The 23,948-nt window shown below is 48.1% G+C and overlaps 1 protein-coding gene across 1 annotated transcript in view; it reads right to left on the bottom strand.

Annotated features, from left to right (window-relative positions):
- LOC138296695 (adhesion G protein-coupled receptor F5-like) overlaps positions 1-23,526 on the bottom strand; it is a 578,562-nt gene extending 555,036 nt beyond the window's left edge. The window contains exon 1 of the mRNA XM_069236067.1: positions 23,359-23,526. The gene's annotated coding sequence lies outside the window, so the exon portion shown is untranslated. The remainder of the gene's footprint in view (positions 1-23,358) is intronic.
- Positions 23,527-23,948: the final 422 nt, after the last annotated feature.

Raw genomic sequence — 23,948 nt, 5'->3', positions numbered from 1 at the left:
TGAGAGTCTGAAATCCAAAACACGGCCATCAAACACTAGTATACAGTAATAAAGCCAAATTTTTGATGTAAACAGACACGTGACTCAGATGATGGACAATTCTTGCATCTATCCCATTGCATAATGAATATGCATCCACCCTAAACAAAACTTCTAAGATTGCTTGCAGTATACACGAAGGGCTGCCAGCATTCAATTGGGACTGTACATGAAGGCTGTAGGATTGCTGAGTTGTCAATTTGAGAACGTTTGGTAACTGACTTTCTTCATAGACTGAACTCCCAAAGCATTAAATGCAGTGTAGACTGAGTATGGGGTTACCAGATTCACTCCACATACCCAAGACACAACCATCAATTCTAGTACTGTCCTTTTACACATAATTTTTATGGTGTGTTTGCTGAATTGATTCAGTTGAAATGAATCAAAGCTACAACTCCCAGAATGCACCGCGCTAGTCGCTGAAAACCTAAGACTTGTCACAAAGTGCTCATCTTATCTCAGAGCATCAAGTAACTCTAACTGAATGTTAATTTCATCCACCAGACTTTTAAATCTCAGTGGAAGTGTGCCTCAGCGTGCATTAGTTGTGACTAATGCAAGTCTAGACTGCAAATACAATCTGTGTCTTTGAACCGGGAATGGGTCAGACCAGGACCGCGGTGCAAAATTCAAGTCTGGACAAAGGTGCCTTGTGAGAACCCTGGGGGTGTCTCTACAATGAGACAGTACAACGTGACATAGATAAGGAAAGAGGTGCATTTTGGGGGCTCTGCACATATCTCAAGACTGACAAAGCAGTGCATAAAGGATATCATGATAGAGGTGTATTGTGAACGCTCTACTAGTATATCAGGTTTTGGGAAAGGCAATAGGCCTGGCCTTTGCAATATGATGTGTAGGTTAGTTTTCTATTTACATTTTTATAGCAAACTTATGGCACATGAAATAGACGAAAATTATGTTGCTGCATAAACATGGTGGCCATATGCTTGCAATACATTTTTTCAAATTTGAACATATACAACACAATGATTATAATCGTAAAAGGAGTTTATGGGTGCGTACTAGGTAGGTGTACTTAAAACAGGAAAAAAAAACGTTTTAGTTTTAATACACATCACACAAAAATATGATTTCCTTTGGTGCAGAGAAAAGGTGCTCTCGGCAATGAATTGAAGTAACATGAACAAACAGTTTAAACAGATAAGGATGACAAAACAGAAATGGAAAATACATTACCAAATTTAAGTAGTAGCTCAACAGCTTACCCATTGAAGTGTACTTATTTGTATGAAGGTGTTAGACTTTTCATCCTTGGCGTGGTCTCCCTTAACTTTTTGCCTCTGTTCCCCAGGTTGTTGATGGGTGCTGGACTCTGATTTTATTGTTTTTGTTACTCTGGGCACTTTACCACTGCTAACCAGTGCTAAAGTGCAAGTGCTCCTGTTTAAAATGTGTACGTAATTGATTCTCCATGATTGGCATATTTGTTTTACTGTTAAGCCCCTAGTAAAGTGCACTAGAGGTGCCCAGGGCCTGTAAATCAAATGTTACTAGTGGGCCTGCAGCACTGGTTGTGCCACCCACACAAGTAACCCTGTAATCATGTCTCACACCTGCCACTGCAGTGTCTGTGTGTGTATTTTTACTCTGTAAATTCGACTTGGCAAGTGTACCCACTTGCCAGGCCTAAACCTTCCCTTTTCTTACATATAAGGCACCCCTAAGGTAGGCCCTAGGTAGCCCCAAGGGCAGGGTGCAGTGTATGGATAAGGTAGGACATATAGTAATGTGGTTTATATGTCCTGACAGTGAAATACTGCCAACTTCGTTTTTCACTGTTGCAAGGCCTGTCTCTCTCATAGGATAACATGGGGGCTACCTTTAAATATGATTAAAGTGTAGATTCCCCTAGAGAGTAGATGGACATGTGGAGTTTGGGGTCCCTGAACTCACAATTTAAAAATACATCTTTTAGTAAAGTTGATTTTAAGATTGTGCGTTTGAAAATGCCACTTTTAGAAAGTGAGCATTTTCTTGCTTAAACCATTCTGTGACTCTGTCGTGTTTGTGGATTCCCTGTCTGGGTCAGTTTGACAGTTGGGTTGTTTTTCACCTCACACCAGACAGTGACACAAAGGGGGCTGGGGTGTAACCTGCATTTCCTGATTAGCCATCTCTGCTAGGAGGGAGGGGTAGAGTGGTCACTCTCATCTGAAAGGACTGTGCCTGCCTCTGACAATGCAACCCCCTGCTGTGTGTCTGATGACTTGCCTGGGCAAGGCAGGATTTCACAAGTAGGTGTGAGTCCCCTTTGAAGAAAGGTGACTTCAAAGACTAAAATGGGTATAAGAAGGGCACCCAAATCTACAGACTTTAGAAACACTTCTGGAACCAAGAGGAACCTCTGCCTGGAGAAGAGCTGATAGCTGAGGAAGAAGTGCTGCCCTGCCTGTGACTGTGCTTTGTGGAGCTTTCCTGCAGTGCTGCTTCTGCCCGAGTAAGAGGGCAAAGACTGGACTTTGTGTGCCTTCCATCTTGTGAAGAAATCTCCAAGGGCTTGATTTAGAGCTTGCCTCCTGTTGTTTGAAGTCTCAGGGACAGCAAAGACTTCTCTCTGCCATTACCTGGAGTCTCTGGAGAGACTCCTGCTCTGACAAGTGGTGCCCTATCCCGTCTCTGGGCCCTTGAAAGGAAAGCTGGTGGAATCCAAGGAAATCGACTTCGGACGACTTCGGACCGACGCCGCTGCTGAAACCGGTAACGCCGCCTGCACCTGACGTCGTGACCTTCGCTGGACCGCAACGCTCTTCGCAGGCCCGACGCTGCAGCAGCCCCGCTGAAGTTCGCGACTCCGTGGAAGTCGCCGCACCACGTCTTGACCGACGCCGCTTGAAGTGCACGGATTCAACGTTTCGCACAGACGCCACGATTCCCGACTTCGCGCCTCGGCTTGTTTTCACTCTTCACCAAAGGTACTGTACTTGGGGGTCTACACGACTCCGTGTCTGGCACCGCTGGTGTCGGCTTGTTCGGAACGACTCTGTCACGACGCCGTGTTAACATCTCATTGAAGCATTTTTGTTTCTAAGCGCTATTTTTGAGTTTAATCTTTAAAAATTCATAACTTGACTTGTGTATGTCGGATTTTTGTCGTTTTGGTCTTGTTTTGTTTAGATAAATATTCCCTATTATTCTAAACCGGTGTTGTGTCATTTTGTAGTGTTTTCATTAAGTTACTGTGTGTGTTGGTACAAATACTTTACACCTAGCACTCTGAGGTTAAGCCTACTGCTCTGCCAAGCTACCAAGGGGGTAAGCAGGGGTTAGCTGAGGGTGATTCTCTTTTACCCTGACTAGAGTGAGGGTCTTTGCTTGAACAGGGGGTAACCTGACTGTCAACCAAAGACCCCATTTCTAACATTGGTGATCAGCGGTTGGGATTTGGACTTGTATTTGTGCTTGACATACAGTAATTAAGTGTACACTACTGTTTGAGTTCAGACCACTACGTGACCACATACTACTAGTCTTGTGATTTTTGTTTTTTTCTATTTGGACTGTTTTTGCTCTGCATTCAGTTTCTTTTTTCGCTGATCCGGTGATTGACTTTTCTGGAACTTCATTTGAGAACTTGCTTTTCTGCATTTGGAACTTTGCACTCTTTTAACCTTTTATCATGTCTCTACTTGGAGATGCATCAGTTGAAGCTGTTTTTGACCTGAAGCAATTGGATAGTTATAACAAGGCTCAGCTAAAGCAGTTTTGTAAAAAATTTGGTTGTCCCATTAAGAGCTCTTCCAAGAAGGATGAGCTGAAAAAGGTGCTGAGGGCCTGGGTGACAACCAGAAGCACTGGAGGGCACACTGAGGATGAGGAGGAGGATGAGGATCAGGAGGGAGAGCAATCAGTACATAATGGTATATTGGGGGGACCTGTTATTCCCAGGGAAAGAGTCTCTAGGGCAAGTAGAAGTGTATCCTCCAAGGGTCTGACACCTGGAGAGTTACAGGACAGACAGGCAGAGAGGGAGTACCAATTGGAGCTGAAAAAGCTCAGTCTAGAGATGGAACAGAGAAGGCTGGCCATTGAGGAAAGGAAGTTAGCAATGGCTCATGAGCTCAGTTTAAAAGAGATAGATCAGAGGAGTCAGCCCAGTAGGGATGGTGGCAGCAATCCTACAGTGCAGCCTGAGAGAAGGATACACATCCCAAAAGACCTTGTGAGGGATTATAAGAGGGAGGATGATATCTACTTGTGGTTCAAGGGTTATGAGTCAGCTCTCCACATGAACCTGGTCCCTGAAGCTCATTGGGGGGCAGCCCTATGGAAGCATTTTGAGGCAGAGGGGAGGGGCACACTGACAGCCTTAGGGGATGCTCAGGATCTCACCTACCCTGTCATGAAGGAGGCCTTACTCACCAGGTATGGTCTCACCCCTGAGCAGTACAAGGAGAAGTTTAGATCCTACAAGAGAAAGGAATCCCAAACATGGTTGGAATGTGTTGATTCTTTTTGCAGGTCACTGGATGGTTGGGTGAAGGGCAGTAAGGTAAACACGTATGAGGGGCTTTACAATTTAATTGCTTGGGAGCACTTGTACAGTTTATGTTTTCCAGAGCTGCGCCAGCACCTCATTGACAGCAAGCTGACTGACCCCAGGAAGCTTGCGCAGGAAGCGGACCGCTGGGAGAGCACCAGGGTCCAAAAGAGGTATGGGGGAGACCACGCCAAGGGTGGGCAGGGTCCCTCTCAGAAGAAAGAGGGGGTAAGGGCAAACAGGGGGAGTTCTCTAAAGGGCCCCAAACTGATTCCCAGGGTAAGGATTCCCAACCCCCCAGTGAAAAGAAGCTATGGTTGTCTAAAGGGAAGCCAGTGGCAGGTGGTCCCCCACGTAAGTGCTATGCATGTGACCAGGTGGGTCATGTGAGGGGGGCCCCAAAAGTACACCGGCACCCACTGGTGCACCGTGCCAGGGTTTGGCCAGTGTAGCGCTTGGGGAGGAGTTGGTTTCAGGTGGGTGGGAACCAGCAGAAATGACCCTTGTCTCATTAGGGGACAGTGAGATGGTCCAGAGAAACCTAGTGCCTGATAACACTAAGACGTACAGGCAATGGGTGACCATCAATGGACAGAGGGTAGAGGCTCTGAGAGACACAGGAGCCAGTGTGACTACAGTGAGGAGTCACCTGGTGTCTGAAGAGCAGATTGATCCCCGGATACTTCACCAAGTAGTTGCGATAGACAACTCTGAGCGCCTCTGCAGAGTGGCGCAGGTTTCCTTTGAATGGGGGGGGGTCTCAGGTTCCTGGAAAGTAGCTGTGAGTCCAACCATGCCTGTTGATTGTTTGCTAGGTAACGACCTGGAGGATTCCCCTTGGAAGGAGGTGGAACACAGGTCTCATTTGGAGATGTTGGGTCTGCCTGGGTGGGTATGCGTATCCACCCGGTCTATGGCAGCCAATCAGGGTAGTCAAGAGCCCCTGGAGCCTGAAACAGTGGCCCAGGGGACCGCCAAGAAGAGGAAAGGCAGGGGGCACGGGAAACCGGCCCCAGAAGTTCCCACGGTCCGGGAGGAGGCAGAGCCTGAGGGTGATGCCCCGGAGCCTACAGGGGAACAGGTGGCTGAACTGGGGGAGGTCCCTGAGCTGTCGCAGTGGCAGCAGGAAGGGGGACCCACCAGGGAAGCATTCTGCACAGCGCAGAAGGAGTGCCCTACTCTTGAGGGGCTGCGGCAGCAGGCTGCAGCCCAGGCGGCTGGCGAGGCGCCAGGTACTCACCTGATTTATTGGGAGGATGGCCTCCTGTACAGTGAGCCTAAGGTTCCTGAGCCTGGGTCAGCTCGTATGCTGGTGGTACCCCAGTGCTTCAGGGCCTTCCTACTGGGTTTGGCTCATGATGTGCCTTTGGCAGGACATCTAGGGCAGGACAAGACCTATAAGAGGCTTGTCTCCCACTTTTACTGGCCCTTGATGCACAAGCAGTCAGCTGCTTATTGTAGGTCTTGTCAGACTTGTCAGTCAAGTGGCAAGAGTGGGGGGAAATGCAAAGCTCCCCTCCAACCTTTACCTGTAGTCAGTACTCCCTTTGAAAGGGTAGGAATTGACATTGTGGGGCCTCTGGATCCCAAGACAGCCATGGGCAACAGGTTCATCCTGGTCTTGGCGGACCATGCCACACGGTACCCAGAAGCCATTCCTCTAAGGACGGTCACTGCCCCGTGGTGGGACGTGCCTTGATGGGGGTTTTTACCCGCATGGGGTTCCCCAAGGAGGTGGTATCTGATAGAGGTACAAACTTCATATCCACTTATATGAAGTCTCTGTGGAAGGTGTGTGGGGTAACCTACAAGTTCACCACCCCTTACCACCCCCAAAGTAATGGTCTGGTTGAGAGATTCAACCGCACCTTGAAAGGCATGATTCAGGGCCTGTCAGAGCCCTTGAGGCGTACGTGGGACGTTCTCTTGCCATGCCTTCTGTTCGCTTACAGGGAGGTGCCTCAAAAGGGACTTGGCTTTAGCCCCTTTGAGCTCATCTATGGCCACCCTGTGAGGGGACCGCTCAGTCTGGTGAAGGAGGCTTTGGAGAAAGCTCCTAGTAAACCACCCCTGGATGTATTTAGCTACATGCTGGCAAGAAACCAGACTGCCCGCTTCAGGAGTCTCGCTCAGGAGAACCTGGAAGCAAGCCAGGAGGATATGAAACGATGGTACGACCAGAATGCCACTCTGGTTGAGTTTCAGCCTGGACAAAAAGTGTGGGTCATGGCACCAGTGGAGCCTAGGGCTCTCCAAGATAAGTGGATTGGGCCTTTTGAGGTGGTGGAAAGAAAGAGCGAGGTCACCTATCTGGTAGACTTGCAATCCCCCAGAAACCCTTTGAGGGTCCTACATGTCAACTGCCTCAAACCACACTTTGAGCGAACTGAGCTATCCATGCTCCTAGCGACAGATGACGGGGTGGAGGAAGAGAGTGAGCCTCTTCCTGACCTCCTGTCTGCAGGAGAGAAAGATGGGTCTGTGGAGGGAGTGATCCTCTCCTCCTCCCTGACTGAGGAACAGCAGAGGGACTGTCGCCACGTGCTGGGACAGTTCGCCTCGCTGTTTTCCCTGATCCCAGGAGTCACACACCTGTGCACACATGATGTGGACACTGGGGACAGTACACCTGTTAAACATAAGGTTTACAGGGTGACTGACAGGGTCAGGGCTTGCATTAAGGAGGAAGTCTCCAAAATGTTAACCCTAGGGGTTATTGAGCACTCCAGCAGTCCTTGGGCCAGCCCAGTGGTCTTGGTCCCAAAGGCTGCTGCTCTTGGTGCCACTCCAGAACTTAGGTTCTGTGTGGACTACCGGGGTCTCAATGCGGTCAGCAAGACTGACGCACACCCCATCCCCCGAGCTGATGAGCTCATTGATCGGTTAGGAGCTGCCAAGTACCTCAGTACGTTTGATTTAACATCTGGGTACTGGCAGATTGCCTTAACTGAGGGGGCAAAGGAGAGGTCAGCATTCTCTACCCCAGATGGGCACTTCCACTTCAATGTGATGCCCTTTGGGATGAAGAATGCCCCTGCCACCTTTCAGAGGTTGGTCAACCAGGTGTTGGCAGGACTGGATGAGTTCAGTGCCGCCTACCTGGATGACATTGCTGTGTTTAGTTCCACATGGGAGGAACACCTGCAACACCTCTGGAGAGTGTTAGAGGCCCTGCAGAAGGCAGGCCTCACTATTAAGGCGAGCAAGTGCCAAATAGGGCAGGGTTCTGTGGTGTACTTAGGACACCAGGTTGGGAGTGGCCAGGTGGCACCCCTACAGCCTAAGATTGACACGATTCTGGCTTGGGAGCCTCCCAAGACCCAGACTGAAGTGAGAGCCTTTTTAGGTCTCACAGGATATTACAGGAGGTTTGTTAAGGGATATGGTACCATTGTTACCCCCTTAACGGAGTTGACTTCTAAGAAGCAACCCAAGAAAGTGATCTGGACAGAGACTTGCCAGAACGCTTTTGATGCCCTGAAGGCTGCCATGTGCACAGCACCTGTGCTGCAGGCACCTGACTACTCCAAGGAGTTTGTTGTGCAAACAGACGCCTCAGAGCATGGTATTGGAGCAGTACTCTCACAGCTTAATGAAGAGGGCCTAGATCAACCCGTAGCCTTCATTAGCAGGAGGTTACCCCCCAGGGAACGTAGGTGGAGTGCCATAGAACGCGAAGCGTTTGCTGTGGTCTGGGCACTGAAGAAGCTAAGACCCTACTTGTTTGGGGCTCACTTCCGAGTTCAGACCGACCACAGGCCCCTCAGATGGTTAATGCAGATGAGGGGTGAGAATCCAAAACTGTTGAGGTGGTCCATTTCCCTACAGGGGATGGACTTTACGGTGGAACATCGTCCTGGTACAGAGCACGACAATGCTGATGGTCTGTCCAGGTTCTTCCGCCTTAGTGATGAGAACTCCCATGAGGTTGGGTAGTTGCTCCCCACTTTTAGCTGGGGGGGACATGTGTTAGACTTTTCATCCTTGGCGTGGTCTCCCTTAACTTTTTGCCTCTGTTCCCCAGGTTGTTGATGGGTGCTGGACTCTGATTTTATTGTTTTTGTTACTCTGGGCACTTTACCACTGCTAACCAGTGCTAAAGTGCAAGTGCTCCTGTTTAAAATGTGTACGTAATTGATTCTCCATGATTGGCATATTTGTTTTACTGTTAAGTCCCTAGTAAAGTGCACTAGAGGTGCCCAGGGCCTGTAAATCAAATGTTACTAGTGGGCCTGCAGCACTGGTTGTGCCACCCACACAAGTAACCCTGTAATCATGTCTCACACCTGCCACTGCAGTGTCTGTGTGTGTATTTTTACTATGTAAATTCGACTTGGCAAGTGTACCCACTTGCCAGGCCTAAACCTTCCCTTTTCTTACATATAAGGCACCCCTAAGGTAGGCCCTAGGTAGCCCCGAAGGCAGGGTGCAGTGTATGGATAAGGTAGGACATATAGTAATGTGGTTTATATGTCCTGACAGTGAAATACTGCCAACTTCGTTTTTCACTGTTGCAAGGCCTGTCTCTCTCATAGGATAACATGGGGGCTACCTTTAAATATGATTAAAGTGTAGATTCCCCTAGAGAGTAGATGGACATGTGGAGTTTGGGGTCCCTGAACTCACAATTTAAAAATACATCTTTTAGTAAAGTTGATTTTAAGATTGTGCGTTTGAAAATGACACTTTTAGAAAGTGAGCATTTTCTTGCTTAAACCATTCTGTGACTCTGCCGTGTTTGTGGATTCCCTGTCTGGGTCAGTTTGACAGTTGGGTTGTTTTTCACCTCACACCAGACAGTGACACAAAGGGGGCTGGGGTGTAACCTGCATTTCCTGATTAGCCATCTCTGCTAGGAGGGAGGGGTGGAGTGGTCACTCTCATCTGAAAGGACTGTGCCTGCCTCTGACAATGCCGGCTCCAACCCCCTGCTGTGTGTCTGATGACTTGCCTGGGCAAGGCAGGATTTCACAAGTAGGTGTGAGTCCCCTTTGAAGAAAGGTGACTTCAAAGACTAAAATGGATATAAGAAGGGCACCCAAATCTACAGACTTTAGAAACACTTCTGGAACCAAGAGGAACCTCTGCCTGGAGAAGAGCTGATAGCTGAGGAAGAAGTGCTGCCCTGCCTGTGACTGTGCTTTGTGGAGCTTTCCTGCAGTGCTGCTTCTGCCAGAGTAAGAGGGCAAAGACTGGACTTTGTGTGCCTTCCATCTTGTGAAGAAATCTCCAAGGGCTTGATTTAGAGCATGCCTCCTGTTGTTTGAAGTCTCAGGGACAGCAAAGACTTCTCTCTGCCAGCACCTGGAGTCTCTGGAGAGACTCCTGCTCTGACAAGTGGTGCCCTATCCAGTCCCTGGGCCCTTGAAAGGAAAGCTGGTGGAATCCAAGGAAATCGACTTCGGACGACTTCAGACCGACGCCGCTGCTGAAACCGGTAACACCGCCTGCACCTGACGCCGTGACCTTCGCTGGACCGCAACGCTCTTCGCAGGCCCGACGCCGCAGCAGCCCCGCTGAAGTTCGCGACTCCGTGGAAGTCGCCGCACCACGTCTTGACCGACGCCGCTTGAAGTGCACGGATTCAACGTTTCGCACAGACGCCACGATTCCCGACTTCGCGCCTCGGCTTGTTTTCACTCTTCACCAAAGGTACTGTACTTGGGGGTCTACACGACTCTGTGTCCGGCGCCGCTGGTGTCGGCTTGTTGGGAACGACTCTGTCACGACGCCGTGTTAACATCTCATTGAAGCATTTTTGTTTCTAAGCGCTATTTTTGAGTTTAATCTTTAAAAATTCATAACTTGACTTGTGTATGTCGGATTTTTGTCGTTTTGGTCTTGTTTTGTTTAGATAAATATTTCCTATTTTTCTAAACTGGTGTTGTGTCATTTTGTAGTGTTTTCATTAAGTTACTGTGTGTGTTGGTACAAATACTTTACACCTAGCACTCTGAGGTTAAGCCTACTGCTCTGCCAAGCTACCAAGGGGGTAAGCAGGGGTTAGCTGAGGGTGATTCTCTTTTACCCTGACTAGAGTGAGGGTCTTTGCTTGAACAGGGGGTAACCTGACTGTCAACCAAAGACCCCATTTCTAACAGCAGGTATGCACATTTCCAGGAAAAATGCTGTCACCACAGTGCATGAGAACGAATGGGTGAAGTGGGTGAGCCATTGCTTCACACTATAAGTTGTATTGCGCAAAAGCAATATGTGACCTGCAGTTGAACAGACCAGTGGATGAAGAGAGCTCACCCAAATCCCCCCTTTGTAGGTATATAGGAATACATTTTTAATTACATGTGGTTGGCAAGATAGCAAAAGCTATCCCTGTCCAGACCTAAAACATATTTCACTGATTTTATTGAAAAATACAATGCCTTTAGTTTAAAAACACATATATATGAAGGTCTGTGTATGAGTACTGTGAGGCACCCTTAGTATCACAGCATTAGCTGTCTTTCTGGTTTCTCTAATATGGAGCCCCATAAACACAATCCATTTTTGTTAAAGCTAAACTGTTGCTAATGTCAATTCAGCAAAATAGACTTTAAACAAAATATCAGGTTGAACAAGCCAGTGCACTAACTAGCAAAGTAGGCTTTGAGCATAATAAATACCAGAAAGGGACCTTCAGAGTTATTTACTGAAAACCATAAAGTGCACACCTGTCTCTCACACTTCTTCATCCACCACATTGCTAAGCGCTGTATTATATACGATTGTCGGGTTCGGCGTGGGCCCCAAGTAACGACGCAGAAGCACTAAGGTTTGGTCTACAGCTTGTTTATTTAACTCCTACATTCGCACTGCTCTTCGCGCCCTTTCCCTGGTCTATTTATCCCCTCCCACTCCTCGTCACGGTGCAGTCCATCCCGCCCTGATGGTAGGGGTAATATCACACTCACCACTTCCTCATCCGCGTAGTGGTGCAGTCCAGCACCAGTGACGACACTACATCCCTCCCCAACGGGGAAGGGAACGATTTAACATGAATAAACAGAAACAACGGGGTAAAGCGTTTACTTGGCCTTTGTGGCTCTTTTCAGTAGAACGGTTCTCTCCTCTTCTGGAGGGTGCCCTTAGGTTAGTCAATCACAGGCATAGTCCTCGTATCGTCGGGAGGGGCCTGGGTTGTGTCTTAACATGTATCTACCACTCCCTGACCAGTCCGACACATGGATCTCTTATGTCCTCTCGTTGGGTGTTGTCGCTCCAGTAGGTTGCCTCCGCCTTTGCTCCACCGCTGGGTGGGCTATACCATGTTCGGGGTCACCTTCCGCTTCTCTTCTTGTGGACTCTGGGCTTTCAGTGTCCACATCTAAATCTGCCCACTCGTCAGAGCTATCCATGTCTCCCTCAACGGATATTGCTTGGGGTAAACGTTTGAAGAATGCTGCGTTGCGCGTTACTGTCTCCGGTCCTCGTCGGGCTGTTATCATGGTGCCTTTCACTGCAGTCACAGTCCACGGTCGTGCCTTGAACGGGAGACAGAATTTACTTCCTGGGTGGCGGTCCTTTACCAGGACGGTATCACCTATTTGTATCGTCACTTCGCGGGTTCTCCGATTTTTGGAAGCCTGCGTGTTGGTGCTGGCTCTTCTTGCTGTTGACTTGTCTGGCGGCAGTGACCTCACTGCCCACGATGGATGATGGGGGATGGCATCAGTCACTGCTCTCCCGAAACAGAGTTGCCTGGGACTGGCTCCTGTGGTGGCGTGTGGGGTGACTCTGTATTCTCTCAAAAAGGTATATATCGCTCTCTCCGGGTTCTCGCCTTCTGCCACCGCTATGCAAATTACTTTGTTTAGTGTTTTTACGAACCTCTCCACCTCTCCATCTGCTTGTGGCCATCGCGGTGTGATGCGCCGATGTTTGGTTTTCGTTGACGCTAGGAACTCCGCCCATTCGTGGCTGTTGAAAGGGGGCCCATTATCTGTGCGCACCTCTCCGAAGAGTCCGTGGGTGGCCATCAGTTTTTCGAACTTGGGGATGACTGTGTGGGCAGATGTGGAGTGTGCTACTTCGACTTCTGGATAGCGCGAGTAGTTGTCCATCCCTATGACCATATGTGAGCCATCGGGGAGGCTCCCGAAGTCTGCACTGACTCGTTGCCACGGTGCTGTGGGCCCTTCCTCTGTAAGAATTGGCGCTGGAGGGTCAGGGTTACCGCTGGCTGGCATACTAGGCACCGCATGACTGTATCTTCCACCAGCTTGTCCAAACCAGGGAACCACACTTTGTCCCTGAGGCGGGCTTTTGACTTCACGATGCCTTGGTGTGCTCCATGCGCTAGGGATACTGTTGTAGCCACCAGGTTAGATGGAATAACTAAACGGAGACCTCTCAACAGGCAGCCGTCTTCGCTCACTGAGAGTTCCTGCCGTACATTAAATAGCGCGTGCAACCGGGCTTGAGCTTCTTGTGTTCGGAAGGTGTCCGGCGTTGGAGGGACCGCCAGTTTCCTGTCCTGGTGGCTGCTATGGTTATCTGCAGACACTCGTCCTGAGCAGTTGCCGTGATAACTTCGATGAGTGGTATGGGTAGGGGTCTGGCGTGCTTTACTACCATCCTGATGTATTCTTCTGTTTCCCTTGCTTCTTCCACTTCCTGGGGCGTGGCTGTGCGGGCATGTCGGGACAGGAAGTCAGCCGGGTTCTTTGTGCCCAGTTGGTACTCCAGTGTGAAGTCGTACCCTTGGAGCTGCAGGATCCATTTCTCTATCCTCGGTGGTGGTTTTGAGGATGAGCCTTTGAACAGTGGTAATAGGGGTTTGTGGTCTGTCACCACCGAGAACGGTTTTCCGTATAGGTAAAGGTGATAGTGACGGCACCCCCAATGTATGGCGATGGCTTCTCGTTCTGTAGGCGAGTACCCCTGCTCCGTTGGCATCAGTGTGCGGCTGGCAAAAGCGATGGGGGCCCACTCTCCGCAATCTTGTTTCTGTGCCAGCACCGCTCCTGTGGGGCTGGCATAGACGACTAACTGTGAGTGGCGTTGCGGGTCAAAAAACACCAGTGCGGTCTCTGCAGAGAGTGCTCCTTTTGTGGCTTAGAGTGCATTCTATTGTTTCTCGCCCCATTGCCATTGGTGATTTGCTTGTGTGAGCTGCCGCAGAGGTCCCGTTATATCTGCCAGGTTTTGCATGAATCGACTGCAGTATGTGACCATACCCAGGAAACTCCTTACCCCTGAAACCGAGGTGGGGGCTGGTGCCTCTTGGATGTCTCTGACTTTCAGGGGATCTGGCCCGACTCCGTTTTTTGAGAAGCGATAGCCGAAGAAACAAATTTCTTGTTTCAGGAACTCACACTTGTCCTTGTGTAGTGTCAGTCCTCTGCTTTGTAGTCTGGCAAACACTGCTCGCAACCTCTTCAAGTGTGTTTCAACGGTGGGTGCGTGGACCAGGATATCATCACTCATGTTGAGGACTCCCGGGAGTCCTTGCAAGACCTCTTTAATGACATGCTGGAAGACTTCCACTGCACTAGAGATGCCGAAGTTTAGCCTCTTGTATCTCCAGAGACCATTGTGGGTGGAAAAGGTGGTAATGGGCCGTAACTCTGGATGCAGCATGATTTGATGGTATCCTGACCGGAGGTCCATTTTGGAGAACCAGTAAGACCCTGACAGTTCACTGAGGATGTCGTCTATCGTTGGAGTTAAGTGTCGCTCCCTTTTAATTGCCAGGTTGGGTATGCGCATGTCGACGCAGATTCTGACGGCATCCAGTTGTTTGGGCTTCCAAGCGACTACAATGGGGGAGACCCACGGTGTTGGGCCGGATACCTTTTCAATGACTCCCGCCTGTTCCAAAATTCGCAGTTCTTGCTCAACTGTGGGGTGCAGATGAAATGCCACTCGACGATGTCTGAGCGCTGTGGGGGTGACCTATTTGTCAATATGTAGTCGTAGCGGCGGTCCTTTGAGGCATCCGATGCCCTCAAATAGCGTCTTAAACTCTTGCGTTAAGTCTTGGAGTGTATTTACATGGATGGCGAAAGCGAAATGTACTAGGTTTAGATCTTGAGCAGTTCGGCAGCCGAGGAGGAATCCTGTGCCATCTTTGGAAACATAGGGCCTCATTCTGAGGCTGCCGCCCGCCTGGCGGGAGCCGCCATATGGCCGCTCCGCGGTCGAAAGACCGCGGAGGCCATTCTGGCTTTCCCGCTGGGCTGGCGGGCGACCGCCAGAAGGCCGCCCACCAGCTCAGCGGGAAACCCCCTTCCCACGAGGAAGCCGGCTCCGAATGGAGCCGTCGGAGTGGGAAGGTGCGACGGGTGCAGTTGCACCCGTCGCGAATTTCAGTGTCTGCTAAGCAGACACTGAAATTATTTGTGGGGCCCCCAGGGGCCCCACGACACCCCATACCGCCATCCTGTTCCTGGCGGGCGAACCGCCAGGAACAGGATGGCGGTATGGGGTGTTGGAATCCCCATGGCGGCGCAGCAAGCTGCGCCGCCATGGAGGATTCATGAGGGCAGCGGAAAACCGGCGGGAGACCGCCGGTTTTCCTGTTCTGACCGCGGCCAAACTGTCGCGGTCAGAATGCCCTGCGGGGCACCGCCAGCCTGTTGGCGGTGCTCCCGCCGACCCTGGACCGCCGGGGTCAGAATCACCCCCATAGACTTTTGTGGCTGTTTCTGTGCTGTCATGGGTGATGTCGGTTGTGAAAACCCCTGCTATGTCTAGGGATCGGCTGTTTCCAAACGTGAATATCTGTATGTTCGTGGGTCGGAGCGCTGGTAGCGGTTGTAGTAGGTTTATATATGTCCATTGCCATTAAGTTTATGGACGCACCTGTGTCCACCAGTGCCGGTGTTGGAGAGCCTTTGACTATGACGGTGCATGTGGGTAAGCGTCGGCCTCCGACGGCGTGAATTACATGGATTGTGTGTTGGTCATTGTCCATGTTGCTGTCTGAGTCTTGGCACAACATGGTTTCCACCATTTTGACGGTCTTCCTTGTGGCGTTGGTTGCTTGCTTCGGTGCTGATTTGCAGACTTTGGCAAAAAGATTGAGTTTACCACATGCGCTGCATATTTTGCCCCACGCTGGGCAGGTGGTCGGATGTGGTGCTGGGCCAACGCACCACTTGCATGGTCTGCCGGTGGCCTTCCTTTATATGGTTCCCCTTTTTGTTGTGGTGTGTTTGTTGTCACTGCGTTGGCTGCCTCTGCCTTTACCTGGGTTGCCGGTGCCTGTTCCATGTGGGCTGCTCGAACCCGTGACAATTCTTGGGAGCGTCCTAGTGTGAGGATATCCTTCATCAGCATGTTGGGTTGCTGGAGAATGTGTTTTCTGAGTTTTGACGAGGAGCATCCCTGTATAAATTGTGCTCGGATTTCGTCCTCTTCGTCGGGCAGAGTGCAGGTGCTGGCTAGTTCCTTCAGCCTGGCATAAAAGACATAGACGGACTCATCTGTGATTTGGCGGGCTTGGCATAATAGGAACCTTTCATAGTCAGGGTTGGCGTATGGCTCAAAATGTGCGGTAATCGCACCTTTTAGTGTTTCATACGTGCGTGGTCGCGCTTCCGTGACCGACTTGAATACTTTGTGGCTATCTGCTTCACCAATGTGGAGAAGGAGAGGTCTGCGCCATTCTGGTTGGATGTCTAGGGCTTCAAAATATGTCTCCAGGCATTCCACCCAGACTTTCCACCTTGCCGCTTGGGTGGGGGGGCACCTGTGATGGTGAAGGGCTCCAATGGTGGTACACCAGCCATCGTGAACAGTGTCTGGTTGAGGGGGGAGAATGCAGGATACGTTTGGTTTGGGCACTTGTGTCTTGGACTGTGAGGCAAAAGGGACTCCTGCAAGGATAGGGCTTATTTCTGTGCCTTCCTGATGAGCCGGGTTAATTGTTTTACTTCACTGTTCTTTTTTTTTTTTTTTTAGTGAGGGACAGACAAAGGAAAGTTTTCTGCCAGGTGTCTCCCCTTATTTTTCTTTTCCTCCAGGTGCACGATGCTGGAGCTGGCCTATGTGTGTGTCACAGTCTTTTCTTTTTATATATATATTTTTTTTATTCCCCCTTCTTTTTTTTTTTCCCGACTTGTTGTGCGGCGCCTAGGGCAGCCCAGCGGGTGGGCACCTCAGAACTGGTAGCCTCCCGGGAGGGGTGGGGCACTTCCCTGGTGCCTGCTGCGCTTGCGCTGATCAGCACGTGTTGTTGGAGTGCCTGCCGCACTCGCGCTGAGAATCGCGTGTTCCTGCAGGGAGGGGGGCGGGTACCTTTTTCGCGGCAGCACAGCGGCTGCCTTTCCTCTTGAGTTGCGTCGCTGGAGAGGGTGTGTCTTTTGGGGGTTTGCAGCCACTCGGTGCCGCGTCGACTCGGCACAACACTTCCAGCGGCGTCTGCCGTGGGGAATCCGCCGCTTTCCGGGACAGACAGTCAGCTTCCCTTGCAGGTAAGCGAAGCTCCGCAGGGCGCGCCGGCTTTTCAGTCTGCCTGATGTCGAGGCCCCTAGTCTGGTGCACCGCGGTCGCGGGTGTTGGCACTACCAATGGTGGTAGGCCCACCTTCGTCGCCAATTGTCGGGTTCTGCGTGGGCCCCAAGTAACGACGCGGAAGCACTAAGGTTTGGTCTACAGCTTGTTTATTTAACTCCTACATTCGCACTGCCCTTCGTGCCCTTTCCCTGGTCTATTTATCCCCTCCCACTCCTCGTCACGGTGCAGTCCATCCCGCCCTGATGGTAGGGGTAATATCACACTCACCACTTCCGGGTCCATGTAGTGGTGCAGTCCAGCACCGGTGACGACACTACAACGATAACCTAGTCTCTACGGTCATCATACACAGCTTGGAAACACTTCCCACACAGGAACAAAAAATGGGCCACATCCTTCCAACCACAGATCCTACGCGGAGTTGCATGCTGTCCATGTAGGCTAGCGCTTCAGTACACCATGTAGAGGCTCCGAGTGCTGTATATATGTTGCAATTTAATTGATACACCTCAAATGTAGTTGTGACAGAGCAATAGCGATGACTTAGTGCAGCACTTCAGTTTCACTGTGCACGATTACATACTCTGTCTTCCCCCTGGCATTTAACATGTGAGCCAGAGTTTCCGAGAGTATCTTTTCGCCTGTTTGACTCTCAAGCATTGTAATATTTGTCCTTTTATTGTTCCTCCAGGCTTAAGAAATCGAACCTTCAGATGTCTTTGAATACCTCAGTGTTTTCTCATTCCTTCCAACTTTTATTTCTGTCAGTAATTATCCGACAAGTCTAGTTAGGTTCAGCGCCTAGAGGCGACGTATTTCTGTTGTGTGCCCTGTGCAGTGGCCTCACTCGGTGACTTGCTCCCAGGTCTCCGAGGCTATAAAAGTGAACCACGCAAGTAAAGAAAAAACTCAGATAACACACTTTCCCTCGATTGAAACAAGACGTTTCGCCCATTTCTTTCCAGAGGAGTGAAGTCATGAGTCCTTGTTCGAGAAATCGGAAATCGTAAAGTGTAGAGTATGAACCATAAAAAAAATTATTTAAAAAAAAAGAAAAGTTATTATTATGATTACTAGCAATCAAAGTCGGTTAGAAAATATGTATGGGGCAAGGCGGAAGTAGTGGAGTTGAGGTAGTGGTAAATTACACTAAAAGGTTACCGTGATGATGAAGGGATGGTCCGTGGAATGCCGTACAACCAGGTTTGCTCCTGGTGTTAAGGGCCCCAGAAAGTAATTAATTATATTTGGCGATCTGAAAGATATCGGAGGCTGGGTGGATGAACCTTGTTACCTGCAGGCAATACGCTGCCTCACTCAAATGATTTCCGTGAAGCCTTATTTCTTTCCCATCAGCGACAAACTGGTGAGAAGATGAAGAGAAGAAGCAAACATCTAATTCTTCAGTATGATACTGGCAGTTCTACCCGGGCGAAAAACCAGCAATTACACTTCTCATTCCCCAGCCCATACTGGATACTCCCTCCACTGGACATCAGAAGATTTGCAATTCTACTCTGTGGAATACAGAAAGCCCAAACTGAAAAATAGAAGGTAGAGAACACTGGTGTGGTTTGCTGTTCATGCATTTAGTTCAAAGCCCTACTCTTTGAGCCTACCCCCAAGAACCTAGGTTTTAGGAATGGGCAAGTTATAGACCAACTCCAAAACAGAACTATTAACGAGGATTCTAATTACCAGTATTATTACCACCCAGATCTACCAGGACACTTCTGCCATGCTTGAAAAGATGAAATGCTGTTTGCCGAGTGGAAGTCACGCACGTCTCTCTGCAAGTGTTTAGCCCACTGAGCTACTTTTGCAACTACAAGCCACACACCATCTGTCAAAACACAGCAGCCCCACAAGCAGGGACCACACATTCATGCTTTGTTGCTTGTATATAACAAACATCTTAAGCTAGCAAGATCCGGTTTCACTCAGGTAAAGAGCACCTGCCACATGGCCTCCACGTTTTCAAACACTTGTGTTTTCCTTCAGAGGTTATTGCTACAATACTGTTTCATAGCACTGCGAGTACCAGTTGTTTCTAGTACCTAAAGTACTAAAGTTCTGCTCAATGTGAGTGTTCATGTGGACGTCCATTCAATAAGGCATCAAAGAAATGATCTACCCTTCCCTCAGTGCCTAACTCATGCAGGAAAGCTGAACGACTACTCTGTTGAAATTCACAGTTTGTGCCTGTACGGTTGCCACATAACTACACTTCATCAACACACTACAATATTAACCCGGGAGCAAGATTATGTACATTTGCACTGGTGCAAAGCACATTTAAACCACCATTTGCAATGACTGAATAGTGCAAAATGACAAGTGGACTGAATCCACTGCAAAATTACATCTACTTCAGCTGAGCAGTGTATTAGCTGTTTTTACACTATTTTGCAAATGCAATTGTTATTTTTGCTTTCGTTACTCATCACAAACACCAAGGTAACTTTTCCATGCACTGCGCTATTTTGTGGAATTTGGCATCTGAGGAAACATTTAACACATCAAAGCATTATGAGAGCTGTAGTCTTGGTTTACTTCAATTGACCCAATATCAGTATCCTCTAAAAGTGAAGCTTAGCCCTGGAAACATGGTGTCCTGTGTACACGGGAAAAATTGGCAATTTACACAGGTCCCTTGACAAACATGCTCAGCAGTGAATGATGACCTGAAGAAAGAAGCTACAAACTTTAATGGGTGATCTTCCAAATAGGAGCGCCAAGGACACACTCCGAGCCAAAAGTCATTAGCGTGGGCCATATGTTTAATTATCTCACACAGGTAGAGTTGCTAGTTGACCCAGTGTCATGTGGTGAACTCCCAACACTCCTTTATTTTGAGTGATAAGTACAAAGCATGCTAGGATCTGGACGATTATACTTATCAAGAGGAAGAATAAACTAGAGTATCCGTATGCTTCCTGATTGTGGATGAAAGTCACCCTCATGACATGAGACCAGATAGAAGTTATGCACTCCATAAACACAGTGTCAGTCCTCATGATGTTACATTAGGTATAAAAAGAGAACTATATCAGGGTTCATTAGGTCCCTCACATCCCTGCTCCCCAATGCCACTGCTTCAATAGTTATAACTACTGCCTCATGTCTGAGAAATTTTGTGAACACACCACTTTTCACTAGGCCATACCTTTTGTACTGTTTGACGAATCTTCACAAAATCTTTCCAAATTAATGTGCCCAAGAATCTTGTTGAGCATGGGAATTTTTGGGTGATCCATCAAGAGGGGGGCAGAGACAAAGGAGGAGTTAAAAAAAGTGCATTTCCCATTTTAATTCAAGTAGAGATTTTAGACACAATTACAGCCCAAATTGCTGGACAGAATTGCATCAAATTTGGCAGGAAGGTAGTTCTTGGTCCAGAAAGAGTGCTTTTTGTTATTTGGTGTAAATCCGTTCTGTAGTTTTTGAACTATTAAAAAAAAAAGGTTTGCATATCTAGAGGTGCAAAGGCTTCACAAATACCCCTGATCTTGTGCAAAGATCTGATTGGCTCCAACACTTCAATCAGGAAGTGTTGGCAGTCATTTTAAGACTCAGCTTGAAAAAGGGACGCTTACCCTAGCCCCTCAGCCTTGGTGTAGAGGTATCCCCTGGCAGAAAGAGCTATTTTTTTCAATTCAAAGCAATATTTTTGAATAATCATGAATTTTGCCACATGGGCCCCTAGCCCTGGGGACCACCAACTCCCCAGGGCAAGAATGAACAGAAATGTGGTGGTGCCACATGCCCCCCTCAAGCACGAAAATACAGCAATGCAGGGAGCTGGGCAATCCTCCAGGCCCTGGAGACTGACACCTCCCTGGGGCTAGAAAATTAAAACATTAGAGAGGTCCTGGAGACCCCCCTAGCCCTAGGGACTGCCCCTTCCATGGTCATACAATAGCATATGAAAAGTGATAGTAAGACAGCAATAGTGCATCTCCTAAACTACAGCTGGGTAAAGAACGCTGTGAAAATGTCTTCAGTGACCTATGTGTCTGTAACTTTGCCAGTGTGATTGTTTGTCAGGCATCTTCATAAGATAACTTCACAAGGTGGAACAGCAGATAACTTAAGGCCCCAGCAAGCAGGGAGATGCTTTAAATAGCAATACAGTAAATAACATGGATTAAAAAAAAATGTGACGGCCAAGCACAATAACCAATTTGCGCTTTTGTGCCCCCAAAGTAAATGCCCAAATCAATTTGTTGAAAAACAAGCATGATTACAAACAGATTACAAATAAAATTGCCACCTTAGGTGGAAAAGTTCTACCTGGACTGCCCCCCTTGTTGCTCAAGCCAATGTGATCCTGATGACAATTTTCACTGACCAGGTGAAAATGGTTTGTACTGCTTGAATGAAAATAGAAACTTAGGTGCATATTTACAAGAAAGTGACGCATCAGCTATGATGTGTCACTTTTCTTGCACGCCCCTGCGCCCTCCTAATGGCACCTTGGCAGTATTTAGAATACGGTGAACAATGGCACTCATTAACATAATAGTGTCAACATTTTTGATGCTACTGTGGCTCATTGGTTGACTAGTGCCACAAATTATGGCGCTCGTCCAGCAATGAGTGGGAAGGCCCATTGGCAACAATAGGAGCGTCACTTTAACACCTGCCTTGGGCGTAAAACTAGTTAAAAAATACAATGTAAATCTGCAGCTGTGGTATGTTCCACATTGAAATGTATGGAACATGCCATAAATCCAACCAACCAACAAATGAATTCAGTAAAAACCATCTACATCTGGAAAGCTAGAATTGTGTCTATGAATACCCTTTAGAGCACAATTAAACATTAAACACATTCCATGGAAGCTAAAGTAAAGTGCAAACTATTAATCATTTATCTAAATCACACGAGTCTTCGCTTATTTGAATAATGTGATGACACATAATAAATCAAATATCAAGAAGCATTACTGATAACAAGAAAAACAGATGAAGTACATATATATTGAACATTATAAGGGCAGCTATAAAATGCACAGTATGAACAGCCCCCATGATATCTTACTCAATGGACTCTGAAATTTGAAAACAACAATTTAAAACAGAAAATAGTTATCCTTATTTACAAATGATGATAATAAGGCACATGAAATGTGCAGTGCATGCCACCGATATTTACCATCGGTACACAATAACCAATACAGGTAGCACAGTCTGCTCCACTAAAACACCCAGGAAGCAGGTTTTGTACTGGTAGCTAAGTGGGCTTTGGTGCAAAAGAGGTGAATTTGCTCTCATTAAAGACTCTCAAAAATCGTAGCTGCATGAATGCAAGGGGCGGCTGATTCCATAGCATCTGTCCAGTTTCTATGGAACCAGCCTCCTTACCCCCAGTCAAGCACAGTCCTATTAATGAAACCGCAATTTATGGCCGGATTCAAAATCGTATATATTTATCACAATGTTATAATGCTCGAAGAAAGTTACCTAAACAATTTTCTTAGAATATGACGTCAAAATCCATTACTTAAGGCCGGGCTATGAACTCACAGATCTGGAACATACCTGCATCACAAGACGCCTAGCTGCACCCATTAAACAACACAAATATTACAAAGCACATACACAAAATCATACACACAAACCATCATATTGCTCATGAGCCAGCTTGACCACTCGCAAAAAGATTCTAGTCGGTGCTCTTCAAGATCAGTGAGTGAATATACCCATATTCCACCAGCACTAAGAAGCCATACTAATGCAGCAGTAAACTTAAAAAATCACTGTTACATAACGCAAATGTGTGCGATCCGTAGAGGTGGCGGGGCCACATGACATAAGGAATCGACAATCAAACACCCGTAAATTAATTCCTGCGCATGGGTGCAGATTTATGCTTTTTCCATATTAGCAAATATTCCTAGTGGGAACCTTGCACGCTGCGCCACAACTTTCCAGCTGCACTTCTGGGAATGCCAGGTGACATTTGCTACTTCCCCAATACAGTGTTGTACGCACACAGCAGCTCTGCGCGGGGATAGCCCATTTCTAAGGTAAGAAAGGGTTGGGAGACGTTTATGGGTGTTCAGAAGCTCGAAAATGTGTGGGTGTTCACACAAGTTATAAGGTGAAGCACACCTCCCATTTCTTACTGCTTGTGTGTGGTTTACTACTTACTGCACACACGTACGCACGGTGGTGTACTATTCTGTAGTAGTAACTACGTACGCCTGTCAGGTATCTTTTTGTGGATACTAGAAAGTCCTAAATGGGGCCATTTGCAACCGGAAACGTAAATGGCTTTGTAAATTCATTAGTATGTTTTAGGGGACACCATACAGACCCCATGCATGAAATCATCTAAAGCAACACACACTCACCTGTGGAGAATCCTAAGGATACAGGGGCGTGGGTCCTTTAGAGCATTGTCGTTTTAAGGTACCCTCCTTTCTACACCTGTTCAGCTCCCTCGGATGGAACCCTCTCCTCACCTGCACACCTGACTTCTGGGTGCGTGGTACAGGCTCTGACTTCTTTTTGCCCTCCAAGCCTTGACATGTTTTTAAAAACCACTGTCTCGTGATCATTTTTTTCGAGGTGGTATTTCCTCATACCGGGAAAAAGATCACTTGCTGGCTCTGCCGTTGCAAGCCTGAGCTTTGTGTCGCACTGCGTGTTTTCAAGTACCATGCCGGGTAGTCTAACCCGTTTGGTGAGTGTGTCCCTGCTCTTTTCTGAAGAAAGGGCAAAGCAATTCACAAAAGACAACAAGAAAATCGGGTTTTGGAGTTTCACACGCGCTGTTTCACAGCGTTAATTTTTTACAGAGTCTTTTTTGAACTGAAGGCGCTATGGGATTTCGAGAGAGCTCGAAAGGCATTATAACGTAGTCACCAGTGAAGTCGCTATGTGTGGTAATAGTGGTGATCTGAAAAGCACGCCAAAGTATTGCACAACATGATTTGTTGTT

The sequence above is a fragment of the Pleurodeles waltl genome, chromosome 5 (assembly GCF_031143425.1).
Source record: "Pleurodeles waltl isolate 20211129_DDA chromosome 5, aPleWal1.hap1.20221129, whole genome shotgun sequence".
Classification (NCBI taxonomy): domain Eukaryota; kingdom Metazoa; phylum Chordata; class Amphibia; order Caudata; family Salamandridae; genus Pleurodeles; species Pleurodeles waltl.
This window is presented reverse-complemented; position numbering and strand designations above follow the sequence as displayed.